The sequence below is a fragment of the Delphinapterus leucas genome, chromosome X (assembly GCF_059928025.1).
Source record: "Delphinapterus leucas isolate spDelLeu-1000000601 "Yukka" chromosome X, BTC_Dleu_Yukka2, whole genome shotgun sequence".
NCBI classification, from domain to species: Eukaryota; Metazoa; Chordata; class Mammalia; order Artiodactyla; family Monodontidae; genus Delphinapterus; species Delphinapterus leucas.
The window spans coordinates 118,270,975-118,297,997 of record NC_143150.1 but is presented as its reverse complement, the minus strand read 5'-3'; the positions used below and the strand labels follow the sequence as shown (position 1 = coordinate 118,297,997).

Sequence of the window (27,023 nt, the reverse complement as noted above, 5' to 3'; positions counted from 1 at the left end):
GGATTGGCAGTGGGCGACAGGCTTGTCCCCACCAAGATGCAGCCTGTTAAGCTGCCTGGACATGCTGCGGCAACGCCAGCCCTGGGGCAAGACGGCCACCGCCACAGTCTGCCCTAAAGCTCCCCGGGGTGTGCAAGCCTGAGCTCCACCACCCTGTCCCCAGGCCCCATTGGGAGTGGAGGAAGACAGCAGAAATCGGGTCCCCCTCCATCTCCCCGCAAGGCAACCCAGCCGCCATCCCAGGCAAAGGGCAGTGAGCTCGCGGGGCAGGGACTGGGGAGGGTGGAAGCCAGATGGGACCTGGGGCACTAAAGGGCTGGGGAGCAGGTGTGTAAGAACCTCTTCCAGGGAGCTGGAGAAGGCAGGACTGTGTGTGAGCCGAGCCTCCAACCCCTGGCACGTGTTCCTCTGCTCCTTTAGGCTCTATTTACAAAGGAAGAAATACCAAGAATTTCAAGACGGTGACAAGAGGGCACTAAACCGAGCAGAGGGCCTTTCTGAGCATGGGGCCCTGGGCACCTGCATGGGTTGCAGGCCTGGATGCCAGTCCTACCCACGTGCCTTCTCAAGGACTCACCCCAGCCCTTCTCTCATCAATTTCCCCCTCTGTACAGGAGAATGCAGTACCAGCTTACAAGCACACTGAACATACTTCAAAACTTTTAAAACACACGCACCTCCCTCAACTCGATGTCCAGTGTCAATTACTGCCCTAATGTTCTGCTCCCCTTTTCACCCAGATCCCTAGAATGAGTTGTTTATACTTGCCATCTTCACTTGCCTCTTTTTCGATCCCACTCCAGTCGGGTTTTGTCCATCACTCCATTGAAACTGCCACTCCCATTCCCTGAGCACCCCTGCAAGGGCCGTTTCACAGGGCTGCCACTAGAGCTGTGGCTGTCTCTTTCTAAGGTTGAGAATGGAACTTGAATCAATCTCTCTGGGACCTGTCCCACCCAAGGCCTCTCTTCTTGGAGAACACCTCAGCCACGGCAAAGACTCGAAGGAAGAATCAAGCTGCCTTCCCTTAGGGTGGTTGATTTCTTTTCCTCTTCCCTTTATTTCCCATCAAACAGAATGCCCGTGTAGACGCGGCATGACAGTGTTGAAACTCTGAATTCAGAACGTCCTCAAGTTATCACTGCTTGCAAGATGTTTATCTAGAGACTAGTTTGAGTTCCACATTTTTCTATTGTTATTTTATACTTTAAACGGACCCCCCCAAATTCAAATTAGGACCAAAAGCGTGTTGCTGCTAGTTATGAAACACCTGGCTTTCGGGATACTTAAACAGCTACCCTCTAATTGTGGCCCCAGTTAATGCCTCAAAAAGCTAGAAACGTGTCGTCTCCTTTACAAGTTTTCTTTTTGAGATCACAGCATCACTGCGTTCTTAAGAAAGGAGCTGGTTGGCACATTTGCTACATATATCAGCAACTGGTCTCACGTTTAGGAAGTCCAGGGAGGAGGCCCATTTGATCTGAAATTCTTCTGGAGCATCAGCCATATGTAATGCATCACAGCTCTGTTCACACTAGACTTTCATGTGGGGAAAACATGTAAACTATCTTATTTTTCTGTATTTGACTTAATCATCCTCATGTTCCCTCCTGTTTATTAGCAGAGCAAGTTCGACTTTTTAACTGATCATGTCTTCATCTCCCCCAGTTTTAAAACTTCCTTTTCAGTTAAAAAACAAAAACAAAAACCCTTTTCTGGGTTAATCTCCTTTACATATATAAAGAGCTCTTAAAGAAGAAAAAGACCAAAAGCAAATTTTAAAAAATGGACAAATATAAATAAGACAGTCCAGAAAGAAATATGAACAAGTGATTCTTAAATATAAGAAAATATGCTCAACTTCACACATGATAAGTTAAAACTACACATTTCACATCCATCCGTTGGGCAAAAATCCAAAAGCTTGACAAAACACTTTGCTGGCAATGCTGTGCAGAAACAGGCACTCTTCTACATGGCGAGTGAAAGTGAAAAATGGTATAGCCACTATGGACGAGAATTTGGTAATATGTGATAAAACTACATTCACTCTCTTTACTACTAGAAATAGAGTCATTAGCATCTTTAAATCTAATCAGGTTAGAGAGCCAATTCCAGAAAGCCCAGAACCAATTCAGAAAACTCATCCTTAAAATTCTGTTCCTCTAGTACTACTTTTGGTACCAAAATCTGTATTAGTCAGGGTTATCCAGAGAAACAGAACCAATAGGAAAGATAAATAGATCAATAAGAGATTGACTGTAGAAACTGGTTCAGGTCTTATGGAGGCCAAGAAGCCCTACAACCTGCCATGTGTGAGCTGGAGACCCAGGAAACACAGTGGGAAATTCAGGTCAAGTCTGAAGGCCTGAGAACCAGGGAGGCGCCACGGTGTAAGTCCTGCTATGAGTCCGAAAGCCTGAGAACCACGAGCACTGAGGGCAGGAGAAGATGGAGGTCTCACCTCAAGCAGAGAGAGAAAACCTGCCCTTCTTCCACCTTTTTGTTCTATTCAGGCCCTCAAGGGATTGGATGCTGTCCACCCACATTGGTGAGATGGATCTTCTTTACTCAGTCTAGTGATTCAAAGGCTAATTTCTTCCAGAAGCACCCTCACAGACACATTGAGAAATAATGTTTTACCAGCTATCCGGGCATCCCTTAGCCCAGTCAGGTTGACACATAAAATTTACCACCACAAAGACTAATGACAGGAATGGATTATAACGCTGCTTACTTTCAAATGTTTCAGCGAGAGAGAGAGAGAGAGAGAGAGAGAGAGAGAGAGAGAGAGAGAGAAGGAGAGAGGTCGGGGGAGAATAATGGAATAATGTCAGAATAATGGAGAGATGTTAGGGGACTCCTGGTGAAGAGTTTACAGGGGGTAATTGTATTATTCTTTCAGCTTTTCTTAATGTTTAACAATTTTAGAAATAAAAATTTGGGGGAAGGTCTGAGAAAAGTCCCTCCACTCAGCATCCTCAAGGGATGGGGGTGTGGGTAGGGAGTCAGAGACCTGCCATGTCCTCATGACACTCATCAAGTCCTTGCAGGCCTCAACAGCAATAACATCCCTGTTCTTTTGCCCCTGTTCACCCTGTTGTCTCTGCTGCTGGAAAAACTGGGACTCAGCCACTCAGGGCCCCACATCCTCTCTCCCGGCTCTTACACGGGCTGTGTATCCCCCGAAGTCCAGCTGGGCCCGCACAAGGCGCCCGGTCTGGGGTTCACCTTGCAGTCCTCAGTCCTGGGGTCAGTCTGCCCCCACCTAGAGCACCTCCTCTGGTGGGCTCACCAGCCAGCATCAAGGCTACTGTTGGCTTCCCTCCACAGCAGGGCTCCCCAACCTCCGGGCCGCAGACTGGTACCGGTCCACCGCGGCCTGCTAGGAACTGGGCCGCACAGCAGGAGGTGAGCGGTGGGCAAGCGAGTGAAGCTTCGTCTGCCGCTCCCCACCGCTCCCCATCACTCGCATTACTGCCTGAACCATTCCCCCCCCCCCCGCCCCCGCCACCGCCCCCATCTGTGGAAAAACTGCCTTCCACGAAACTGGTCCCTGGTGCCAAAAAGGTTGGGGACCACTGCACAGGGCCCTTCTGGAAGCCTTCCCTGCTATCCCAGAGCCAAGATCGCCAGGAAAAGGGCATGTGTCATTTCTATCCACATTTCATGGGCCAGTACTCAGTCATACGGCCCCCAAGCTAACTGCAAGGGAGGCTGGGAAATGTAAGGTTCCTGCATACCCAACAAGACAGTCCGCTGAGTACTTACAGTCTGGCTGTGTCATAATTACCTAGAGAGGCTAAGCAAGACCGGGACCCGCTGAGAGCTCAGACCAACCCCGTCAGACCTGAGAAGGGCTGGGGCAGCCTGGCAGATGTGGGAAAGGGATGGGGAGCAAAGCCGGAGGGTTCCCAACAATTCAGGGGATGATAGGAATGTCACAGGCACATTACTTATGGTTCCCAGGCAAGTCAGCTGGTTGAAAGCCAGACAGCCTGGTGGACTCAAGTCTCTCAATGCTGTTAAAATAGGACTTATTAAAATGGGACTGAAATAGACTATTTCAGGGACCCACCTAATGTCTAGATCAGGGTTTGTCAACCTTGGTACTGCTGATGTTTTGAGCTGGATCCCTCTTTGCTGTAGGGGGGCCGTCCTGCGCACTGTAGGATGTTCAGCAGCAACCCTGGCCTCCACCCACTAGATGCCATTAGTACCCGCTCCCCTGTTGTCAAAATCAAAAATGTCTCCAGACATTGCCAAGTGTCCTCTGGGGGCGCAAAATCACCATCATTTGAGAACGAGTGTTCTCAAATTTCAGTGGATGTCAGAATCACATGGGGAGCCTTTTTAAGATGCTTCCCAGGCCTCACTTGCGGCGGAGTGGGGCGGAATTGGAAATGCTGGGGAGGGTCTGCCTGGTAAGTGAGATACAGAGCAAGGGGCCTTGCCCTCACATTAAATTCTAATTTGGTTTTAATTGGATAAAATGAGATTTACAAAGAATATCTCGGGGCCATCTACCGTCCAGAGGTTCTCAGTGGGGACAGAACTTCTCCCCCACCATGAGCCTAAGGGAAATTTGGTGATGTTTGAGGATGATTCTGATTGTCAAAGACAGAGCCTGTTTCTGGTATCTAGTGGGCAGGGGGCCAGGATGCCAAAGTTTCATTAGGTCCCATTTGTTTATTTCTGTTTTTATTTCCATTTCTTGAGGAGGTGGGTCAAAAAGGATCTTGCTGTGATTTATGCCATAGAGGATTCTGGCTATATTTTCCTCTAAGAGTTTTATAGTGTCTGGCCTTACATTTAAGTCTTTAATCCATTTTGAGTTTGTCCCACCCAAGATGCCATTCCAAGTGCTGTTGAAAGACCACAAGGAGCACAAGCAATTTTCGAGCTGTTTACATTACCTCATGAAAATCCTTTTTGTGCAGGATAGTTGTAAATCTAGAGATTACTGGGTTCGCTTAGGATATAAGCTTCCAGAAGGCTTAAATTGCTGGTAGATTTCTGAAGAGCATGCTGCGAGCAGATGCTGATGCAAAAACTGGAGTCAGTTTTTCATGCCCAACGACAGACAAGATTTTTGGGGGGCCGTGAAGCTTTACAGAATCTGGTGAGGGAAGATGGTTTAAAAAGCATACAAAACAGCAGATACAAAATTAGGTACAAACATAAGTATTTACTAAGAATGAGGACAAAACTCGCAACAAATTGTAAATTTCAAAAAAAAAAAAGAGAGATAAATATCCCAAACAAAAATAAATAAAAATAAGATAATATTTTGTATTAATTAACTTCCTGAAATATATTTATAATATTTTTTCCTTCCATTTTGGGCTGGATCCTCTTTGATCACAGCTTCGTGTGACAATAATTTTATAATATCATGTTCTATAGAAATAATAGAAATAATTCAGCTTACTTCCATCATGGCCAAATGAAATACGTCATAAAAAGACTGATAGCTGGGATGCATATAACATGCAACTTCACACACGCGTTCTTATCCTTTATGGTATTGCTACAAGCTTATGGAAACAAGCACAGGAATTCTATTTCTATTTCTTCTAATTAATAAAAGAAAAAAGACATATTATGTGCTTATAGTTGTAAACATTGCATTTATTAAGTGTATTCATTTCCTAGAGCTACTGTAACAAATTACCATACACTGGGTGGCTTAAAACAACAGAAGTTTATTCTCTCACAGTTCCGGAGGCCAGAAGTCCAAAACAGAGGTGTCAGCGGGACTGTGCTCCTTCCGAAGTTTGTGGGGGAGGGTCCTTCCACGCCTCTTCCAGCTCCCCGTGGCTCCTGGCATTCCTTGCCCTGTGGCAGCATCACTCCAACCTCTGCTTCCATCTTCACGTGGCCTTCTTCTCTGTGTGTCTGTGTGCCTCTCTCCTCTTCTTATAAGGACATCAGCCATTGGCCTTACGGCCCACTGTAATCCAGTGTGACCTCATCTTAACTTAATTACACTGCAAGCTCACTATTTCCAAACAGGGTCACATTCTGAGGTTCCAGGTAGACATGAGTTTGGGGGGACACTATTCAACCCAGCACATCCAGTATATCCCTGTCAGGAGAACTTCCATTTATTATTATTATTATTTTTTATTGGAGTATAGTTGCTTTACCCTGCTATGTCAGTTTCTGCTGTTCAGCAAAGTGAATCAGCTCTACGTATACATATATCCCCTCTTTTTTGGAGTTCCTTCCCATTTAGGTCACCACAGAGCACTGAGTAGAGTTCCCTGTGCTATACAATAAGTTCTCATTAGTTCCCTATTTTATACGGAGTGGTGTATATATGTCAATCACCATCTCCCAATTCATCCCACCCCCCTCTTTCCCCCTTGGTATCCATACATTTGTTCTCTACGTCTGTGTCTCTATTTCTGCTTGCAAACAAGATCATCCAAATCATTTTTCTAGATTCCACATATATGTGTTAATGTACGATATTTGCTTCTCTCTTTGACTTACTTCACTCTGTATGACAGTCTCTTGGTCCATCCAGGAGAACTTCCAATTTGATTAAGCATCAATGAGAACTGAATCCTCCACTTGTGTCTGTTGACGGGAAGAGTCTTCTACAACATCAAGCTACCAAAGTTTCCAAACCTTCCTCATCCACTACTCACATATCTCTGGTACTAGGTGCTGTAGGCCCAGCTGATATCTCAATACGGCCAGGAGTCATATCGTAACCTGAGTCTTCATGTCACAAGGCTGCATGTGTTGGCACAGTGGGTAGCAGAAGGATTCCGGAGTCACTCTTACAACGGGATGGCTAGCAATAAACTAACTATATACCCAAGTCACTGTGAACCACATAAATATCTCCCACCGAGAGTAAACTAAGTGTACCCCCCAACTCAAATTACCCAGCCTGATCTCAAAAATGTCCATGGCCACTTCACCACCACCAGACTTGAAGGGGAGGTAAGAACTTGAGACAGAACTTAACCAACTGTGGTCAGAACATCTTATTTTTGCAGATTTTGCAAAAATACATGACATCTGAACACACTGCTAGGGCCCCTTCCAAGACTGTGCAGGTGAGGGGCCTTGAAACTTAAGGTTTGTTAGCTCATGCCAGTTAACTTTTTTGCTAGGGCTATCAAACTATTAAACCAGGGAGAGGCCATAGACTGTGTATCTGGATTTCAGCGAAGGAGTTAGCCAAGATCTTCATCATTTCCTTTTTTTAAAAAATTAATTAATTTTTGGCTGCATTGGGTCTTCGTTGCTGCACACGGGCTTTCTGTAGTTGCTGCAAGCAGGGGCTACTCTTCTTTGTGGTGTGCGGTCTTCTCACTGCGGTGGCTTCTCGTTGCGGAGCACAGGCTCTAAGCGCACGGGCTTCAGTAGTTGTGGCACACCGGCTCAGTAGTTGTGGCGCACGGGCTTAGTTGCTCCACGGCATGTGGGATCTTCCCGGACCAGGGCTCGAACCCGTGTCCCCTGCATTGGCAGGCTGATTCTTAATCACTGCGCCACCAGGGAAGCCCATCATTTCTTTTTTTTTTTTTTTAACATCTTTATTGGGGTATAATTGCTTTACAGTGGTGTGTTAGTTTCTGCTTTATAACAAAGTGAATAAGTTATACATATACATATGTTCTCATATCTCTTCCCTCTTGCGTCTCCCTCCCTCCCACCCATCCTACCATCATTTCTTGATAAACAAATTATGGCCAACTGGATGGAAGTGAACAATCACATCTCAAGAGGGTTGCTGGTGGATCAGTGGGAACCTGAAAGAATACTCTGGGATACTCTACCTCATCTACTCTATTCCAGCCCTACTGGGTCCCCTTGCTTTTCCTCCCCTCTTCTGTGCCAGATACACCCCTGCCTCAGGCCTTTGCATTTGCTGTCCCTTCTGGCTAAAATGCTCTTCTCTTCCCCGCCCCCGCCCCCCCCCCCCGCCGAGATCCGCATGCTGGCTTCCTCAGTTCTTTGAGGGAAATGTTACTATGGCAGTAACATTAGCTGCTCACCAAAATTCATGCTCCCCTTCAATAGTGTAGAAAATGGTATAGTTTCTGTTGCATCTAGGTAAGGATATGTGCTAAGGCGACCAAGTCATCCCACTATGGCTGGAACTTTCCTGGTTTGAGCACTGGAAGCCCCATATTTCAGGAAAACCCTCAATAACTGGCAAACTGGTACAGCTGGTCACCCTACATGTGGTTAAGTTTTGGCCAAGTGAATGCCAGTGAAAATGGTTACACCGTTTTCAGGCCTGACCCACAGAAACCCACAGAAACCTCTTAAACAACACTCTTTCTCTTCTCCCATCTGCTGGGTTGATGGTGACGCCCAGGGCAACTCTGGAAGCTCTGGGTTGTGGATGGCAGATCCTCTGTTAGCCTGTGGCCCTGAATGACCACATGGAACAGATTCCATCTAATGATTCCACAGTCTCTCCCTACAACCCCTGACTGGAGCAAGAAATAAACTATTGTGTGTAGCCACTGAGATTTGAGGGATTATCTGTTATATCAGCTAGCATTATGCTAACTAATACAGTCACTTTCTCAGTGAGAGCTTCCCAAACTACCATATTTAAAATTGTAACTACTTCCCCTCCACTCCTCCACTCCTGCTCTCTATTTTCCATCGTTGCTTAATTTTCCTCCATAAACTTATTACGATCTGACATAGCATTTAGGTTTCATGAAGACAGGAAGTGTCTGTTGTGTTCACTACCGTATCTCCAGCATCTAGAACAGCACTATCCAATAGAACTTTCTGTGACAATGTAAATATTATACATCTGTGTTGTCCAATGTGGTAGCCACCAGCCACGTGTAACTGTTGAACACTTGAAATGTTGCTGGTGTGACTGAGGACCTGAGTTTCTAATTTTAGTTTATTTAAATAGCCATGTGTGACTAATGGCTATCCTATTGGACAGGGCAGATCTAGAACAATGGCTCAGTGTAGCCATCCAACAAATATTTGTTGAATGTAAGAATCAGTGAATGTATTCAATAGGCTTTTGCGGAGTCTGTTACGTGTCACACACAAATGAGACAGACACTGGTTACTCTTGGTGCATTGGCCTGGGGCTCAGCTCGATGTCTGAGAAACAAATCCAAATTTTCACCCTTCTCTGTGAGCTTAAGTTGGACAAGATTCATTTCTAGAACATGTTATGTTCAACCTGGGTGGGAGAATTCCTTCACCACCACTTGCAATACTAAAGCCAAAATAATATCAGAGAAGAAAGTTCCCGTGCTTTGGGTAGTGATTCCCATGATTTGGAGAGAGTTGGAAAGGTTCATTTCCCAAGAGCATCCTTCTTCTTCCCTTCTCCCATAAGTCTGAGCTCAACACTCAGAATGTGATAATTAAGTCAGCCCTCAGTATCTGTGGGGGACTAGTTCCACAGTGGAACTCTGTGGATACCAAAATCCGCGGCTGCTCAAGTACCTTATATAAAATGCTGCAGTATTTCCGTATAACCTACGCACATCCTCCCGTATACTTTAAATCAGCTCCAGATTACATATAATACCTAATACGATGCAAATATTATGTAAATAGCTGTAAATAAAATTTAAATGCTATGTAAATAGTTGCCAGTGAGCCGCAAATTCAAGTTTTGCTTTTTGGAACTTTGTGGAAGGTTTTTCTTCAAATATTTTTTTCATCCACAGTCGGTTGAATCCAAAGATGCAAAACCCATGGATACAGAGGGCCACATGTATACATGGTAGAGATGGTATCTGGTCTCCAAAAGTTATGTTCTTGTCTTCTCAAACACACAGTTCCTTTTGCAGTTAGGTTTGGTCATGTGACTAAATTACAACCTGTGTGGTTCCTTTGCAGGTTATTTGTTTGTTTTTCTCTCTCTGGTTTCTTTTGAGATTTTTCTCCTCTGCTGGAATGCTCTGTAGTTTTACATTTTTCTATGTGTGGATTTATTTTAATTTATCTTGCTTGGGACATGTTATTCTTTTAGTCTAAAATTTCATGTCTTTTTTTAGTCCTAGAAAATTTTCTGCCATTATTTCTTAGGATATTGTTTCTCCTCCATTTCCTTTTCATTTTTCATTCTGCAACTTTGATTAGACATATGTTGGAACTTCCTCTAAATTACTACCATAGTCCATTTCTCTCTCTCTCTTTCTCTCCCTCTCTCTCTCTCCCCCTCCCCCGACTCTGTGCCACATTTTGGGTAATTTCTTTACACATATCATTTAGTTCACTAATTCTCTTCTTACCGTTGTCTAGACTACTGTTTAACCTGTTGACTAATTTCTATGCCTATATTTTTCATTACTAGAAACTGTTTGGTTCTCATTCAAATCTCTCTGGTCTTTTTTCACATTATTTTGGGCTTTCATTTTGGTTTCTCTCTTTTATGTCTTCAACTATTTAAAATATACTTATTTTATGGTGTCTTTAAAATTAATCTATTATACCTACTGTGTGGTGCTAATTCTCTTATTTGCTGAGTTTTCTATCTGTCCCTCACAATGGATGCATTATTCTATATACATCCATAATCTTTTATTGTGAATTTCTCTTTAGCAGGTTATTTTTTTTTTCCCTGGCGTCCTGTGAGCCACTAGGTGTGAGAATGGACCTGTGGACTGGTTTTGCTTTTGTTTCAGTTGGGAATTCTGGAGGTGTCAAAGGTTTTAGATACGTTTTAATGATAGTTGTTTGGCTTGGGTTTCCTCTGCCATACAGGAACTGTGAATGTGAATTCAAAATTGAGTAGGGTGCAGTCCTGGGTTTTTCAATTCCTGCAGATGACTTCTTTCTACTCGAGGTCCCAGATGCCAGCCTCCTCATAAATTCCCTGGGCCGCAGTTGCTTCCCTAGCAAGTTTCCCAGTCCCCTTTTCAGAACCTGGATGGAACAGCTGACTGAGATGGTGGCTCCCCTGCATCGTCAAGGTCTGGATCCCCGTTTCCTGTACCATATAGGTATTAGAGCCCCAGTCCCCAGTCTCTGGGTCCTGTATCTGGGTGTGAAATCTTCATCGTCTGCTGTGGTACCTATTTGGCCCTACTACTCTATGATTCCTTTCTCCCTGTCTGGCATGTGGGGGTTGCCCTTTTATCCTTTTCTGAGCGCATATATGTATTTAAATTCTGGGGATATGTTTTTACAGCATTACTATGTGTTAGTAATAGGAGAAAGGTCTTAGTCTGTCATATTGTTGGAAGGAGTCTGCTGTTGATTCTTTTGAGAATGTCTCAGAAGAACTCTACGATCTCTTTACTCTGATTTACTTCCAGCGTTCTTGTGACAGGGGTGGGAAGGGGACTGAAGGATGATCTGTGTGACATTCCTAATATAGACTGAATACCCCATCATGCAAAGAAATCATAGAGACACATAATTTATGTAAAATTAGTCCCAAAAAGACATGATATACTTGTGTATGCTCTTAATGATATACAATGTAAATGTCAGACAGTAGCTTGAAAATTAGGGTCAGAAAACAATGACCTTTGCATTCTGCCAAAGATGTCCTTGGGATAAATTGCATTTTTATTGCATTATATTATATTACATCACTGCAATTATATGAGACTCTTGTTAGATTTTGAATGCTTCTCTTTATCATTTTAAATATGCATGTATATTATATACGGCAATTTGAGTGTTCTATAAACAAAATTCATATATAAAAATGAAGAAAAATATGATAACTCAATAATTCACAGAAATATGTTCCAAAAATAATAGGATATAAAAGAAATTACACGGCTTCCAAGAGTAAATATCTCAAGCAAATCAGACCATCATATTGGGCCTTGGACAAAGGATCACTTTTGTTTATTTTATCAATATTCCAAGAGAAAAATAAAAAGAAGAAATTCTCAAAGCCGCATAGCACAGGGAGATCAGCTCGGTGCTTTGTGACCGCCTGGAGGGGTGGGATAGGGAGGGTGGGAGGGAGACGCAAGAGGGAAGAGATATGAAAACATATGTATATGTATAACTGATTCACTTCGTTATAGAGCAGAAACTAACACACCACTGTAAAGCAATTACACTCTAATAAAGATAAAAAAATGAAATAATAATTAAGGTGTAACAGAAGGTTGTATTTTTCATGTTGGATGGTTCTGAAAAAATGGTAAAAAGGATCCTTTTGGCTTTTCCCAGCTCCCTTGAGAAAGATGCTGATAAGAAAGACAGGGGGAAAAAAATGCCAGAATTCTGTAACACAAACAAGACACACAAGCCATTTTCCTAACTTCACACGGTTCAGGAGAGTGACAAAACACCAATTTCCACAAGATGGTCTGTCTTTCAAATATGGAGCACTTCCCATTCAAATAGGTATCTGGGGCATTCTGGGTAAGCCAGCCAAAACGGGTAGCAATAGCATGTAAATTAAAATAGCAACTGTCCCAATCCTGAGTATTCATCCGTGCCACTGACACACTGCAGAAAGGATGCCAGACCTGTCACTGACAGAAATCTCACGTCTGTAGCCTGCTGCAAGATCTCCAAAAAGCACTGCTTCCAGAATGTAGGGTTCCTTTGTTGGTGACATGCAGTTGAGAGGAGGAAATAACACACCATTTGGTGTCCTCTGGGCAGGTCTGTGAACAGACTTGTGCTGGGTCCCTGTACTGCTTTTTCAACATGTTCAGGATCTGCATGCGTTATGTGCTGCGACATCCAAGTGGCGCATAAACAAACCTGGGTTGATTTCCAGGAAAACGCAATTACCATTTTAGGAGAACCATCACATTTTGTCTCAAGCCAAATGATTTGCAAAATGACAAATTGCAGCTTGTCAGTATGGCCTGTAAGACAACCACCTGATCCCCAGAAGCGCACACGTAGCCACAACTTCAAATGAGGCCTGGGCTATTGTAGCAGACACTGTCAGGGTTTGGCCTGTGTCCCCTTGTCCTTACCACTTCAGTGCATTCCAGCCTGACTTCCATGTGCCAGAACCTGTATTTCTTTGCCTTTTCTGGCCCCTTAAGTCTGCACTGCCCTCCCATGTGGTAGGCCGGAAGTGCTGAGTAATTAATGCCAGTCGCCCACAGTGATAATTGGCTTGATACCACACTCTTTATTGGCAGCCTTCTCTTCCCTGTTTCATTTCCCTGCTCCCCTACTGTGTTTCCTCGGACCAACTCTCCAATCAGCTCTGTGTGCTTGAGTCCCTGTTTTGGAGTCAGCCTCTGGAGGAACCCAAGCTAAGACAATTATCTTCTCCCAGAAGTCCTGGCAACCTGGCATTTTGGCAGGCTTCAAGATGTCAGGGTTTCAGGGGAGGAGGACATATATTAGAATTCTGGATCATATGCACCCCTATGTTCACTGCGGCATTACTTACAATAGCCAAGATATGGAAGCAACCTAAGTGCCCATCATTTGATGAATGGATAAAGATGTTGTATATATATACAATGGAATATTACTCGGCCATAAAAAAGAATGATTTCTTGTCATTTAGGACAACATGGACTGACTGAGAAGGTATTATGCTAGGTGAAGTAAGTCAGATGGAAAAAGACAAATACTGAATGATTTCATTTATATGTGGAATCTAAAAAAAAAAAAAAAAAGAACAAACATAACAAAACCAAAATAGAGTTATAGGTACAGAGAACAAACAGGTGGTTGCCAGAGGGAAGGGGTTGGGGGGAGGAGTGAAATAGGTGAGGGAGATTAAGAGGTACAAACTTCCAGTTATAAAATAAATAAGTCAAAGGGTGTAAAGTACAGCACAGAGGATATGGTCAATAACATTATAATAACTTTGTATGGTGACAGATGGTAACTAGACTTATCATGGTGACTATTTTGAAATGTATAAAAATATTGAATCACTGTGTTGTATACCTGAATAATATAATATTGTAAGTCAATTATATTTCAATTAAAAACAAGAATGCTCTACCAATTGAGCACACATTTCCAGTTTACCATTCATCTTAAAAGGTATTTTTGCATTCCAAGTTCACATCTGTATACCTAGCGTGTCTTCCTTCTTCACTGCTCAGATCAGCCTTGCTGTAAGGTTCCTGCGCTTCTAGCTTGCCAGAAGTTCTCTAGTGCCTAAAACATCCACAGGCTCCCTTCATATGATGGTGAAGCCACTAATAGCCACGACAATAAACAGTCAACCAGGGCTTCCCTGGTGGCACGGTGGTTAAGAATCCGCCTGCCAGTGCAGGGGACACGGGTTTGAGCCCTGGTCTGGGAAGATCTCACATGCTGCAGAGCAACTAAGCCCATGCGCCACAACCACTGAGCCTGCGCTCTAGAGCCCACGAGCCACAACTACTGAGCCCGCATGCTACAACTACTGAAGCCCACGTGCCTAGAGCCTGTGCTCTGCAACAAGAGAAGCCACCGCAATGAGAAGCCCGCGCGCCGCAACTAGAGAAAGCCCGCGCACAGCAATGAAGACCCAACACAGCCAAAAATAAATAAATAAACCTAAACTAAACAGTGAACCATTTTAGAGGACAGCCTCGAGAGAGGACACTAGACTGTGTTTGGAAGCAAAGTTTGAGTGGAGGTAAGGCCAGCATGGAATTAATACTGATCCATACACTTTGGAATTAAAATACCTGTTAAAATAACTAGAGTCTTGTTTGAAACTTACAGAGTCACTCCGGTGGCCTTGGGTCTTGTGGGCCTAAGAACACTTGTGAAAATTATCATCATCTTCACCATCAATTTAACAAATGTTTACTGACCATTTAGTAGGTGGGAGGCACTACTGCAAGCACTTCACATGTACTGACTTATTTAATCTCCACAAAATGCTAAGAAATAGGCATTATTATTATTATCCTTGTCTTATGCACGGAGGAGCTGAGAGATTAAATAAAGATCACAGTGATCTTGATCTTGTGCTTACACCTCGAAGGAATGGCAGTACAGGTGGCCTTGTGGGAGCTGGAATGGAGTTGTAGGACCTTTTCATTGGTAGCTCATGGCTTCATGGCCGCCTTCTCTGGGCTCTGCCGTTTCTATGACTCTTGGACTCTGAAAAACTATGTGAGGCTCCATATTTGAAGAGGGATGGATAAGGTGACAGGCTTTTTTATTTCCTTTGTAAACTTTGGAAATTGAAGAATAACATACATAAAGACAGTGCACAAATCATAAGTGTACAGCCCAATGAATTTTTACAAGGTAAACACATGTGTGTAACCACCAGCCAGATCAAGATATGTAACAGGAGGCTTTTCTCAGGGCTCTGGAAGTGTTCCTTACCATTCTATAGTTCATAGGTCATAGGATCATAGAAGACACTTTTGAAACAATTGGGCTAACATGAGCATTTTGCATAAACTAAACCCCATAGCAGTCAACTGTCATGCGAAAGACCATGCAGTTAGAGAGCATCTGTTTTTTTGTTTTGTTTTGTTCTAAAAAATCAAGAAGTTTTTATGTTGCTTAACTAAGTCAGTGCCTGTGGAGAAACCACCCCACCTCTCCACTTCCCCTATTTCTTTGTTCAACATGCCACATTAACTTTTCCTTTCCCATTTTGTGCTCACTTTATGGTTAAACCATCTAGGATCATGAATTCTTCTGGGATCTCTGTGCGTGGTGCCCGAAAAGCTGGCTCTCCTCTCATCTCAGTAGCCAGTGACAGCCTGTGGACGTGTGATGACATCAGCATAGAGCAGCTTTAGGGGGTGTGGGGAGAGTTTGGCTGGATTAAAGGGTCACTGAGAAAGGAAATAACCCTAAACGTCAGCAAAGGTTGTGCTTTTGATGCTTTTCCCAATTTGTATCTCGTTTTCAAATTCTCTTTGTTAAACATGTATTGTTTCTATAATGGAAATAAATGTATTTCATAAAAGCCTATGATAGTCATGCCTAGCTAATACTTTCACACGTGTTCACTGGAATTGAACAATTAAGTAAATGGATGGCAGATGGTGGGAGCCAGGTTTCCCACTGTTGGAGTGGAAATTTACAGATCAGCCAGGGAGCTAGAATGATCCATGTGGTAATGGATTAGTTGGAGACATCGGTATGAACTCATGTTTAGCTTAATATAGATACAGATGGATATATAAAGAAATATTTATAGATATGTATGTATGCATGGGTTAGTATACACACATATATTTCTTTACTCTGTCAGCTGAGACGGCCTAAAAGGAATGACACTCCAGTAACAACAAAGCCTAGTGCCCAGACCTTGGTTTCTAACACCATTTTCCAATAAAAGGAACCAGGGCTCCTTGGAGAAATGGCAGATTCTAGGGCTGAGGCAGGAAATACACCATATGAGCCTAAGCATCTTGTAGAGCCAAAAAGTAAGGAAGTGCTCAGCTACACACACACACACACACACACACACACACACACACACTCTGAAGGGATTATGTCAAAGGGTCACAGGAGTCAAGTAAAAGAGCTCCCAATGGCCAAAGCTGGAACGATTTGAGTAACAAAATATATAAAGTAGTATCGGATTATAACCCAAAATGTAAAATAAATACCCCTGAAACCATACCGATATAAATGATTGAATATCTTAATAAGTGGAGAAGAGACAAGTTTCCTATGCAGAAGAATTCCAAGTAAATTATGTAGATTCTCTCCCTAAAGGAGGTGGAGCCTCACTCCTCACTCCTTAGGTGTGAGCTGCATAGAGTGGCTTCCTTCTAAAGAGGACGGTATGGGGCTTCCCTGGTGGCGCAGTGGTTGAGAATCTGTCTGCCGACGCAGGGGACATGGGCTCGAGCCCTGGTCTGGGAAGATCCCACATGCCGCGGAGCAACTAGGCCCGTGAGCCATGGCCGCTGAGCCTGCGCGTCTGGAGCCTGTGCTCTGCAACAAGAGAGGCCCGCGCACCGTGATGAAGAGTGGCCCCCGCTCGCCGCAACTAGAGAAAGCCCTGGCACAGAAACAAAGATCCAACACAGCCAAAAATAAATAAATTAATTAAAGAGGACAGTACGGAAAGGGGGGAAAACACTAACTTTATGGTGGAGAGACCTGGAAAAGAGACCTACTAGTCCTACTCCAGCCAGGTGATCAAGGCCAATATCAACAGTGATAAATCACGTTGATAGTATATACTGTTGATAAGATGTGATGAAAATGGCACTTTATCACTGTGATCTTCCTCCCCCAATCCATAGCTCCACTCTAATCATGAGGAAAACATCAGCCAAATCCCAATGTTGGGGGGTGAGGGTGGAATTCAACAGAATACCACCAGTGCCCCTCAAAACTGTCAGGGTCATCAAAAACAAAGTCTGAGAAACCATCACAGCCAAGAGGAGCCCAAGGAGATGTCATGACTATATGTAATGTATCCTGATAGCCAGAGAAAGGGCATTAAGTAAAAGCAAAGGAAATCTGAATAAAGTATGGTCTTTAGTTAATACTGATGTATTGATTGGTTCATTAAATGTAACAAATGTACCATACTAATGTAAAGTGTCAATAATAGGGGAAACTGGGTGCAGGAGGCAGGTGTATGGAAAATCTTTGTACCATCTGCTCAACTTTTCCGTAAATCTAAAACTATTCTAAACAATAGAGTACAGTCAATTCTCTGTATTCTGACAGTTATGTTTTATAACATCTCCGCGAACACTGAATTGGTGCATGTTGAGCCATTACCCCTAGCTGAGAGCCTCTGGTCACGACATTTTTGGATCGATACATAAGCTTGTTTTACGTGTGTTTCTGTTTAAAGACACTTCATTTAATATACAATTGATTCATTAATATTACATATCTGTGGTGAACAGCACTTTAACTCATTTCTGAACAAAGCTTATCTAACACATGTATTTTCTCCATAAGGCACATCACAGCCATCTTGCACTTAAGATCACTAGGCAGCACTTCAGCACTATGTTTGGGGAGCATTTTCAACAGCGATATCACTCACAAAAGGCACAAAAACGCCCAAAACTTGGCACGAAACAGACCACAGAAAGGACACTTGTTTGTAGTATGCGAGTTGCCACAAGAAGACAGAGCTTCCTCTCGTTCCACCTCAGGTGGGAATGTGTGCACTGGACAACTCACTTTTTTTACCCTGTGCACATGCCATGCTCACGAATGACCACAAAAGTGTCATGAGTATTCATTTGGGGGTCACAAATAAATTTTAGTGAGTAGGTAAATTCATAAATATGGAATCCATGAATAATAAGGATCAACTGTATATTAATTTTTAAAAGCCTATGAACATGTTCCCCAATAGCCTAAGTTCTCTCCCTAACCCACTACAGATTGCTCATTTCTGAATCTAACTTACTATAATTTATTTATTTATCTATCTAGTTATTTAGTTAGCCTACACCTGTGCTGTACAGTAGCCACATGTGGCTATCAGTACTTTGAGCGTGGCTAGTCCAACACTGAGGTGTGCTGTAAGGATTCACACCAGATTTTGAGGACTTAGTACAAAAAAAAGAATGTAAGTTATCTCATTAATACTTTGAATATTGATTACATATTAAAATGATAATATTTTAATATAATTGGTTAAATAAAATGTATCATTAAAATTAACTTCACCTGTTTCTTTTTACTTTTATAATGTGACCACTAGCAAATCTAAAATTACACATGTGATGTGCATTTTATTTCTACTGGACAGTGCCAACCTGTATCATCTCCTGGGAAAATGAATTCCATCATAATATTTGTAACATAGGGAATGACATAGGACAATGGAATCATTTTATCCTTAGAAGGACTAGTCAATCCTCTCCTTTTAGGACACTAAGGCTCGGACAGGTGAAGTGCCTTGTTCAACTTCACACAGCCATTTGCTGGCAGAACAAGACTCAGACCCCAGTCTCCTGTCTTCCAGTCCAGTCTCTTTCCCCTTGACCTTCTCCCCTGTATGTCTCCACCCTGCCAATAAATAAAACCAACAGCCTACATAATCCTTTAAGAGAAAAACAGTGTTGGCTATTCCTGAATTGAAAGAGAACATTTCATAAAATCTTGCTAGATTTCTATAAGTAGGGCTACCAGATTCAGCAAATAAAAATATAGGATGCCCTGTTAAAATCTGCATTTCATGGAAAAGAATCTGAAAAAGAATGGATATAGGTATATGTATAACTGAATCACTTTGCTGTACACCTGAAACTAACACAGTGTTGTAAATCAACTATACTCCAATATAAAATAAAAATTAAATTAAAAATTTTTAATTTTAAGTGAAAAAAATAAAATGAATAATTAATTATAAAACATTTGTATTTCATATAAATGAGAAATAATGTTTAATTATAAGCATGGGATATGCTTATACATAAACATTATTCCTCGTTTATCTGAAATGTAAATGTAACTGAGCACCTGTGTTTTCAGTGTAAGTATGTCCCATGAAATATTTCGGGACATATTCACACACAAGAAAAGTGTTTGCTGTTAATCTGAAATGCACATTTAACTGGTGCCCTATATTTAATCTGGCAACCCTACTGTAAAGCCTTTGAGGAAAGAACCTTTCCGCTAATTTCTCCCAGGCACTTAGGCACTTATCTTTCTGTGTTCCTCCAAGGAAGAGCCCAACCTAGTGAGTCATTCAGTGGCTCCGTAATAAACAAGGGAATCTCCAGACTTGCCTTCCCATCTGCAGGCTGTCTCGGCTGTCAGTGCTATCTTTCTAAACAGCCAACTTACTGGGGAATCAAGCTGCAGATCTCAACTGTCCCTCCCAACCTTTATAATCAATCTGAGTTGGGCAAGATGCCAGCTTTTAAAAAAATGCACAGAACCAACTTTTGTAACTAGGGAAATAAGAGGGTAGGAAAAACCCAAGGAAACAGACAAGCTTTCCTCTTCTTTACAGAAGCTCTTCTAAATGTAACAGGCGACAATTGGTACAAACACTCCAGCCATTTCCTGCACATGTATACACATCAAAGAGAGCACGGGAAGAGTCCATCGGATTTTGCATTTTATGACTTTGCTTTCCTTCATTGCTATTGTTTTGTGGCATACTAGTGAGGGGATGATAGAAGTGGTCCACACGAGGTGCAGGCAAAAAGGGGGTACAGGTAATAAGAGAATTTAAAAACAGGTTAATGTCTGTAGAGAATTTAGAAACAATAATAAAACTGACTAAAAGTTGTTCTGCTTTTTATTACCCCATGTGCTGACAATTGTAAACAATGTCATTGATAAAATACTCCTCCCACTGCAACTTCCCTTCCCCCCAGAACCTTGGCAGTTCTGATATTAAGCAAGTCCATCAACTATTTTTAAAAACCCTGTTTTATGGAGCTTTGCTTGTTTTGCTGTTTGGGGCATGGTATGTAGGAGGTGGAAGGAGAGGAGAAGAGCTAGATGGAGATGCTTAACCCATCAAACAGCAAGAGTTTTAATAAATGGAGATTCCCCTCTCATGCACATATCGGACTATGTCTTAAGGTTTCCAAGGACCAAGAGGCAATATTATAGTAAAAGGAGCACTGGAGAAGGAGTCAGAATACCTGGGTTCAAGATGTGGCTCCATATCTGCATAGGTATGTGACTGAGGACAAAAGTTACAGCCTCTCTGAGCCTGTTTCCCTCCTTGTCAAGTAGATGCTCTGACCACTTCCCCATCTGTCTACTCCACCTGCTTGTCTTGTGAAGCTAAGAGATAAAACATATAAAAGTGCTTTGCAAACTGCAAGGCCCTTTACCCATGTAAATCGCTGTATTTATTGTAACAGAGACCAAAATAGCACTTGCTTAAATAAGATAGAAGACCCAGTTCTCTATAAAAGTCCAAGCTCACAGGCAGTTGATGGAGGGAGGATGACTTTCTTTCCCAAGGTCATCTAGGGACCCAGGTTCCTTCTCTGTTACTGTTCCATTATCCCAACAGGTATCTTTCTTATCTTTTATTTATTTATTTATTTTATAAATTTATTTACTTTTACTTATTTATTTTTGGCTGCATTGGGTCTTCGTTGCTGCGCGTGGGCTTTCTCTGGCTGTGGCGAGCGGGGGCTACTCTTCATTGCAGTGCAGGGGCTTCTCTTTGCGGTGGCTTCTCTTGCTTCGGAGCACAGGCTCCAGGTATGCGGGCTTCAGTAGTTGTGGCACGTGGGCTCAGTAGTTGCGGCTTGCAGGCTCTAGAGGTCACGCTCAGTAATTGTGGCGCACAGGTTTATTTGCTCCGCAGCATGCGGGATCTTCCCGGACCAGGGCTCAAACCCATGTCCCCTGCACTGGCAGGCGGATTCTTAACCACTGTGCCACCAGGGAAGTCCTTTCTTATCTTTTAGATTGAAAGTAAACCACCACCCGACACAAACTCATTCTTACCCACAAGAAGGAGAAAAGAGTAAGTGGAGGAACATCACTTCTGTTCCTTTCTTATTGGTTAAAACTAAGTTACATGGTCTCACACTGCTGCCACAGAGGCTGAGAAATATACTCTGGCTGGGAAGCCATGTGTCCAGCTAAAACCTGAAGGCTGTATTGCTAAAAGTTGATAATGGATACGGTGGATGATATGCAGTTTGACAACAGGTATTGTCATTATTTTTCAGGCTAGTGGATAAAGAATTGTTTGTTCTTTTATTGCTCTGAGGAACGAGAGATGAAAAGCCCTATCTTTCCACTGTGGCTGATGAGGTTTAGATATATATCAATGTATCAACGCAAATGATCCTGGTTTAAATGAATGAATGAATTCCTAGAGCAGTGGATTTCAAAGCACTTTCATCGGGGGCCTGTGTGACTCGCTGTTCTCCTAGGAGACCTCTTCAGTGTGAATTTGGACACATGAATATAGCCCTGTGCCTCTCGGGGACCAAGCCCAAATCCCAGGAGAAACATGGAATTTAGACCACCTTACCACTCTACTGACCCTATTCAGCGAGCTCCTACTGAAATAGTGGTACGTCATCTGGTTAGTGCCTTATCATCCTCCAGCCCTTGTGTCACTGCCTCCGTAATTAAACACAGACCATTAGCTATAACCCACTGCAACCCACATCAATTATGCCAGTTTGGATAACAGCCACAGAAACCCTCCTTTCCTGTCTTCTGCCTCTCTGGAAATAATCCTGGTCGTATCACACCAGTATAGGTAGAACTGCCTTGGCTTTTATAAGATGTCAAATTAGCAAGGCTGCTATGTCATGATGGAGCAGAAGCATCGTTCTTCCATACACTGATTAAAAGGTAATTTAACCTCTTCCAAAGGCGGTCCAGCCAATCCCCAGCAGTACTGACATTGCGTTAATGAGAAACTGCTGTCCAGAGTGATAAATTAGCCTTCTGAGACCAGTATGCAAACCCCTCTTCTCTGGATGGCCCAACCTTAAAAAGCAAACTTGGTAGTTTCATCACCCTCGGCCCCTTCAGTGAAGTGTGGAGGGGCTCGCACACCGCACCTGAGACCCCGGAGCTGTGCGCGTTACAATACACGCTTGTAGCCTCCTTAGTACGGCAAGCTGTCCCAGTTTGCTGCTTTCCTCACGAGCGCTAGGCTAAGTTGACTGTAGCTCAGCGGCTATAGGACTGTGTAATCCACCTCATTCCTTAGAGATAAGAAAGTTTACCCTGAGAAAGAAGAGAACGAAGCCAAACGGTCTCTCAGAATGTGCGAGGAGCCTTAGCATTCACTGAATCTAATGGTTTCGTTTTGCACGTGAGGAAACTGAGGCCCAGGGAGGTGAAATATGGCCAAAGTTGTAGGATGCTCAAGCAGCAGAGATGGACGAGGATCCATTTTCTCTGACAGTGGGGTCACCGTTTTCTACCCTCCTTCACACATCCTACCAAACTGATGACCACCTGTACACCAGTTGTCACATCATCTAGAGATCCCCATTCCACCACCTTGGTTTTCTTCCCAGGTGAAGAAAGCACTCACCTTGCTTGAGGATGCTAGCCTGATTTCTTCCTGTGCAGCAGACACAAATCTCCATGCACAAACTTAGGTGAGCAAGAAACACTGTATGTCTTTATTTTCTAATAAAGAGACCAGTCCTGTCCTGCCAAGCAGGAAATTCAATCCCAAACATTCTTGAGGGCTCTTCCCCCACTCTTCCGGGGTGTCAAGGTTCTGGGTCTCAGAAAGTGCTAAGATATCAGGGTGACCTTCTGAATCTCAAGGAGGTACGGAGGTATCATCAAGATGTCAAAGACCCAGCCCACAGGGCCCCTTCAGCTCCCCAGACTGCAGGTTCTTGTCTGTGCTGGGGGCTGGGGAATCCCTGGTTGGCTGGGAGCCTAGGCCTCGGTCCTCCCTCCCTCAGCTCTATTGTCTAAAATTGGCCTGCTCTCCTGGTACAGTCAGGATGAAGACTATAGGGATCTGTGGCTCGCCAGGCTTTCAGACACCTTTCCTGTTCCAAGTCAGAGGAATTTCTTTCCAGTCTTAGGGAAATCCTTCTTGTTCTCCTCAAAAATATTCTCTCTCTTGTCTCATACTCTAGGACACCATTACAATTACCTGGAGGGACCCAGGTTTTTTGAAACAAATGCCAGGAAGGAAAATGTAAGTAACTTCTACCCTTTGTCCAGCCCCAAACCTTCACCAGGACAAGAAAGAAGAGTGGGGAAAGAAATGGAAAAATGCAGGGAGGGGAAATACAAATTACCTCTCAAAAAAATTACACTGCACCCAGTGACTGAAAGTTCCATGAAAGGACAAACAACCCAAATTCCAGTTCAGTTTTTCTGGGAGAAAGAATGCTGGGGGAAATGGTCCCAGCTTCATCTTGAAAGGAGCATGAAAACCATGAGATCATTTCTCCACAATGGGAGAGGCTACTACATGCCCTAAAAACACAGCAATGACTGCACCAGCTCTCGGGCCTTCCTTACCACTTGATTGTTCCTTAACTCCTTGCCACCTGGCTACAGATGCCACCACTCTCCAAAACAACTCTGCAGAAGGTCCTCGCTATCCAGTTGTCCAGTCCAGTGGCCAACTCTTTGTCTTCATCCTCTTTGACCTTCTCCTCCTCCCTGAAACTCTTTCCTCTGAGGGATGGTTGGTGACATTGGATCTTACTGGTTCACCCATTACCTTTTAGAGACCATGTTCTCTTTTATTCCTTTACTGGCTTTTCTTCCTTTCCTTTCCACTAATCAAAGGCATCTTCTAGGGAGCCGATCTCTAGCCACTTCTATCTCTATTGAATCTTCCTCCTTGATTAATCCACTCCTACAACTTTTATTGTCTTTAAATCTACATCTCTAGCCCCACTCAATTTCTTGAATTCTAGACCCAGAATTCCAACTGCCTTTTGATTGTTTCCTGATGGATGTGCCACCAGTACCTCAAACCTGCCATGTTCAAAACCAACTCATCTTTCTTCCCTAAACCAGCTTCTCTTTGCGACGCCCTTGCTCCATTGATGCATGACCATTCTTCCAAACTTTGGATCCATCTTTGACTCCTCCTCTCTGTTGTCCTTACATCCAATACTATTTTAATCTAAATAGATTTTACCTCCTCAAATGGAACATTCCAGGTATTATACGACAAGTGCAGAATAAAGTGGAACTCTCCATCAGCACACCGTCTTTCTACTAATGCCACATAACATTAAATTAATCATGGTTATCATTTTGGCATTTATCCTTCCATAATTTCTTCTATACAAATAAGTATTTTTACATAAAAGGGATCACCCTGTTTTGGAACTTGTTTTTTTTTTTTTTTTTTTTTTTTTTTTTTTTTTTTTTTTTGCGGTACGCGGGCCTCTCACTGTTGTGGCCTCTCCCGTTGCGGAGCACAGGCTCCGGACACGCAGGCTCAGCGGCCATGGCTCACGGGCCCAGCCGCTCCGCGGCATGTGGGATCTTCCCGGACCGGGGCACGAACCCGTGTCCCCTGCATCGGCAGGCGGACTCTCAACCACTGCGCCACCAGGGAAGCCCTGGAACTTGTTTTGTCACTTATATCATGAACACTTTCTTATTCCATTAAATGTTCTTTTCTACAGTAATTCTCAGACTCTAAGTGTGTATTGGAATTATCTGAGGGCACTGGTTAATAAAGTATTTCCCTGGATCCTCCCCCAAAGACACTCATTTGGTACTCTGGGGAGGGCCTAGGAACCTGTATGTTTAACCAGTATCCCAGAAAACTCTAATGCATAAAGTTTTCGGATTGCAGTTGGAGAAATACTGTTGGTAAAGCACAATTTTTAAGAACTGCCTCATTTTCTTTTGTTTACATTTACAATAATTTAGTTACCGATCCCCACTAACATGTATTTAGGCTACTGTCCAATTTTTTAATATTATTATTAGTTCTGCACTGACTTTATTTCTAGGCTTTCTCTTTACCATTCCCTCCACCCACACCCACATATAATTTTTCTTTAGGATAAATTCCGAGAAGTAGAACTTCTGGGTCCAAAGGATATGCGATATCATAAGCTATATATATATAGTAATATATGCCATTATATTATTCATTATATAATTATATATATTAACATTACAGTAATATAATAACTATAATACAATAACTCAAAAATTAATGTTTTAATTACATGATATATAATGTAATAATATGTATTAATTTATATACGTCCAAGTGGGGTTTTATTTGGACCCTCATACAAGATTTACATTTATCCATGATAATTTCATCTGGTTATATCTCACCCATTGCTTCAAGGGTCCTGATATTTTCATATCCCTACACTCCATTAAAAGTATTTGTTATTTTTCTAATCTCCTGCATATCCGACGTGTATCTTCTATACTTTCATCCAAATTATGGGTGAGAAACAGTGAACGGGATAAGATTGAGAAACGTCTTACTGCTCTGCCAGAAACCTACATTACCTAGCACTCTTGCTCGTTCTTTACACATTAATAACTTAATTTTAATAGTGATCGGCTTATGATTCTCCATCTCGTCTTTAAGGTTGTAGGGACAGAACTCACCACATGTCTGCTGAAGTTCGCATCCACTGCCATCGATTTCTTAACTGATCTGCCAACCAAAGGAGAAAAATATGGTGTACTGGTTTTCTATATTCATTTAATGAGGCTTAACACAGATTCATAATGCTGTAGTGGCATACAACATAAGGCTGTGTCCAGTTGTGTGTCTGAGCATGGACTGGGGGCTCTGTTCATCCAAGCAGGGTAAAAGTGTTGATGGCCCCTCTGGTGGGGGAGGGAGAGAGCAGGGGGAGGAAACAGAAGGCAGGATGCTGTGGGCTCACAGCAAAGGGAAGAAATTGGGAGGTGAGAAAGGGAGAGAAGCAGAGGAGGGGTGCAGTTTGCCTGGTACTGTTAATGATAGCAATAGTAATCATCTCTAACATCGATCAAATTTAGGAAGTGCCCAGCGCTCTGCTAAATGCTTCACATGGATGAACACATCTACTCTAACAACTCTGAAAGGTGAGTAATAGTATTATCTCTATTTTGCAGATGGAGAAACTGAGGCACAGAGAGGCTAAGAATCACGCCCATCACCACAAAACCATTAACTGGCATAACCGGGATTTGAACTAGGCCAACTGATGCTCCCTGTTAAGCATGTGAACTGCTCACCGCAGCACACAGCATGTGTCACACTGTGATTATATTCTGGCTACTATTATTATTGGTGTACGTGTGTGTATGTGGGTACGTTCATGCACGCACACACACACACACACACACACACACACACACACACACACAAATGGCCAGGAAGTGAACTGCCATTGCCTTGGTTGCGTGCACATAAATGAGTAAGCCTTGGGAGTCTCTCCTTATGCTTACCTGCAAACAGTATTTTGAGGAAATGGACATCTGGGTGGTACCCATACTGAGGGTGACCAACTTGTGCCAGTTTTCCCCAGACTTCACCAGTTTTACGACCATAAGTCCCATGCCCAGGGAATCCTCTCTTTCCTGGGCAAACCGGAACAGTTGGTCACACTGTCCATACTAGTATGGAGAACCAACTGTATGTTTTGGTTTATTTTTTACATCTTCATTGGAGTATAATTGCTTTACAGTGGTGTGTCAGTTTCTGCTGTATAACAAAGTGAATCAGTTATACATATACATATGTTCCCTTATCTCTTCCCTCT

General features: G+C 43.0%; 1 protein-coding gene across 3 annotated transcripts in view; it reads right to left on the bottom strand.

The window, feature by feature from the left end:
• RAI2 (retinoic acid induced 2) overlaps positions 1–27,023 on the bottom strand; it is a 400,131-nt gene that overhangs the window by 101,253 nt on the left and 271,855 nt on the right. For all 3 annotated transcript variants that reach the window (XM_089904743.1, XM_089904742.1, XM_022562689.2), the window contains one exon: positions 25,879–25,927. The gene's annotated coding sequence lies outside the window, so the exon portion shown is untranslated. The remainder of the gene's footprint in view (positions 1–25,878; positions 25,928–27,023) is intronic.